Source organism: Schistocerca gregaria, chromosome 5 (assembly GCF_023897955.1).
Source record: "Schistocerca gregaria isolate iqSchGreg1 chromosome 5, iqSchGreg1.2, whole genome shotgun sequence".
In the NCBI taxonomy this organism is placed as follows: Eukaryota; Metazoa; Arthropoda; class Insecta; order Orthoptera; family Acrididae; genus Schistocerca; species Schistocerca gregaria.
The window spans coordinates 659,888,362-659,891,868 of NC_064924.1; the positions used below are offsets into that span (position 1 = coordinate 659,888,362).

Consider the following 3,507-nt stretch of genomic DNA (forward strand, 5'->3'; position numbering starts at 1 on the left):
GATTCCGTCACTCATAAAGTATATTCAAGAGACTCAAGAGGAAATCACTGGTCGAAGCACTCGCCCAAAATAGTGAATATATATGAAATTTCGATTCTGAAGGAAATTATTTAGAGCGTCATCTCTCGGGTGCAGCTGAAGGACCTGTTTTTTCCAACGAACGAAGTGTAAAGGCTCTTACATCAGTTCATAGCCGCATCACAAAATACTGTTTTGGGGTAATACTATTATTGTTCCGTAAATCTGTTTCTTTGTTTCTTCTTCTTCTTCGCGGATGGATCACTTACGAACACGAGTAATTAGCATTTGTTGGCCTTCCTTTTCGCCCAGTATTCCTTCATACGCAACGAATAGGCTAGTTTTCGTTGCACAGACCACGTATGTCGGTTAGTTTCTCTCTTCTTCCTTAAAACTCCGTGTGTTGGTGATTTTTCTGATTTCATTTCGGTCATGTAGAATTGGAGACCCTAATTATCTCAGGTCTTTTTCCGTCTGTTTGTACCATTTCGGTCTTGTAGTTTTGTATTTTAAAAATGTATAGATTTTGTGCCTTAACCTGTTTGAGTCCATTCTTTCCAAATGCCCCATGAACTGGATTCTTCCCCTGCATATTGTGTCTATTATTTTGGAGATATTTTCATATATTTCTGCATTGGGTTTTGGATAATGCACACCATCTTTAGTACTTGGTCCTAGGATTTTCCTCTTTATTTTACGTTCTTTCACTTCTAAGTCCCCTTTTAGTGTTATATGTTGAAGATTTAGTGTCTAAGATGCGTAGAGAGTTTCTGGTTTAATTACTGTTGTCTAGTGTCGCATTTTGCAGTTCCCCGAGAGATTCTTTTTGTCGTAAACGTTTTTTGCTAACTGTAACGCCGTCTCCATTTTCTGGACTCTTGATCTGACATTTCTTTTCATTACAATTTTCTGCAGTCCATTCACCTGAATATTTAAATTCTTTTACCAAGAAAAGAGCCTCGAAAACCAAAACTTGGATCTCACCTAATCCATTAACTAGGTGAATATCAGTTGGAGCATGTAATGATCTCCCGCGTAAATGCAGTAGAAATCATGAAACTTAAAGTCGTTAACGGACTAGACCTAGATTCCCACAATTACCCAACAAAATTCTACCTATGTGTCATTCCAGAAAAAAGAAAATTCACTGAGAAGTCTCCACACCGTGAATATGATGTACAAAAGATAAATGGTAATAACAATTTACAAAAGAAACATAAAATTTAAAAAAACAAAATTGGCAACAACAATTTGAAAAAACAAAATTTATGACTGACATCAAAGACGCACCTTATGATCTCAAAATTGGTAATAACTACATCTCTCGAGTAAAAGAATTTAAATATTTAGTTGAATGGATTGCAGAAAGTTGTAATGAAAAGAAATCTGTCAGAACAAGAGTCCAGAAAATGGAGACGGCGTTTCAATAAACAAAAAACGTTTACAACAAAAAGAGTCTCTCGTGGAACTCCAAAATATGACACTACACAGCAATAATTAAACCCGAAGCTCTCTACGCATCTGAGACACTAAATCTTCAACATATAACACTAAAAGCAGAATTAGAAGTGAAAGAACGTAAAATAAAGAGGAAAATCCTAGGGCCAAGAACTTAAGATGGTGTGCATTATCCAAAACCCAATGCAGAAATATATAAAAATATCTCCATAATAGCACACACAATGCTCATAAGAAGAATCTAATTCATGGGGCATTTATAAAGAATGGACTCAAACAGGTTAACGCACAAAATCCATACATATGCCAAATGTGAACTGAAGTCCACTCATTTCTGAGTATACCTCCAGGAAGTATTGAATTGACAAGACCAGTACAACTTGAGGCTTCCATAGTTTGGTGTTCGAATAAAATGCGCAAAGGAACATGTGCCTGCAATTAACTGCCTTTTATGATTTCGCTGTGCTGTGCGAAAGATGGAGATATGTCTTTAGCCCTGCTCCAGTATCGCAAAAAGTCGAGCCCTTCACTTACATGATGGCGACTGGCCTGCTAAGCAACACGGCAGATTCATTTCATTTTTGGTTCTTTTCAGTACGGCTTTGCTCACTCTTCGTCGTAATAACATGTCTGTGTACACGTGGAAACTTCACGATATGGAAAACTGCGGTCACCCCTAATCAGGTTCGAATTGGGGTGTCTGACACAAACTATTGTCATCTTTCATGCACCATTTACGGCCAGTAGAAAACAACGAAAAATTGTCCACATTCTTCTTATAGCGGGGTTCCTACAGCTGTCGCACCATCTCGTATCTCTGTCGTCAAACCCCTCGATCTCGTCATTCTTCCTCACTCTCTTCCATTACTCTTCTCTCCATCGTTTCTTGGATACCGCTTAGTCGCACTTTCCGCGCGATCATCATCTTCTTCTTCTTCTTCTTTTCCTCCCAGGAGGTCGCCATGACAGTACTCTCCTGGCCCATCTGTCTTCGTCTGTTCTTTCGGCGTCCGGCTGCTTAGCTGAGTGGCGCCGGCACGGTAGCTCAGCGTGATCGGTCAGAGAGCTGATTGGCCTCTGTAATAAAAAAAAGAGTGAAAGGATCAACAACGAACTTCAACGGGTGTGACTTCCGCTACGACCAAATACAACGAACAAAATGAAAAAAATAAATGGTGACGTGAAACTTCCTGACAGATTAAAACTGTGTGCCGGGCCGAGACTCGAACTCGGGACCTTTGCCTTTCGCGGGCAAGTGCTCTACCAACTGAGCTACCCAAGCACGACTCACGACCCGTCCACACAGCTTTACTTCTGCCAGTACCTCGTCTTGTACCTTTCAAACTTTACAGAAGCTCTCCTGCGAACCTTGCAGAACTAGCACTCCTGAAAGAAAGGATATTGCCGAGACATGGTTTAGTTCTGCAAGGTTCGCAGGAGAGCTTCTGTAATGTTTGGAAGGTAGGAGACGAGGTACTGGCAGAAGTAAAGCCGTGAGGACGGGGTATGAGTCGTGCTTGGGTAGCTCAGATGGTAGAGCACTTGCCCGCGAAAGGCAATGGTCCCGAGTTCGAGTCTCGGTCCGGCACAAAGTTATAATCTGCTAGACAGTTTCATATTAGCGCACACTCCGCTGCAGAGTGAAAATCTCATTCTGGAAAGTGGTAACGTGTTTGCCTATCATGCAGGGACCCGGGTTCGACTCCCGGTCGGGTTGGAGATTTTTTCCGCTTGTGGGCTGGTGTTGTGTTGTCCTCATTATCAACTTATCTTTACCAACACGCGAGTCATCCAACGTGGCGTCACCTGAAATAAGACTTGCAACCCGGTGGCCGAACTTCCCCAGATGGGGCCTCCTGGCCATCAATGCCAAACGATCATTTTTTTCATTCTTTCAACATGTCCAAACCATCTTCGCTCTCTTTCTTCTGTTCTACCCGTAATACTCTAATGAGTCTATGTACCCCTTTCTATTTCCTCATTTCTTACGCGGTCAAGTCGAGAAATTCTACATGTTCTTCTCAAGTGGTC

At 41.5% G+C, this 3,507-nt stretch overlaps 1 non-coding gene across 1 annotated transcript; it reads right to left on the reverse strand.

Moving 5' to 3' along the window:
• Positions 1 to 2,684: 2,684 nt before the first annotated feature.
• Positions 2,685 to 2,759, reverse strand: Trnas-cga (transfer RNA serine (anticodon CGA)). The gene has a single exon. It is a non-coding gene; the product is annotated as a tRNA-Ser (tRNA).
• Positions 2,760 to 3,507: the final 748 nt, after the last annotated feature.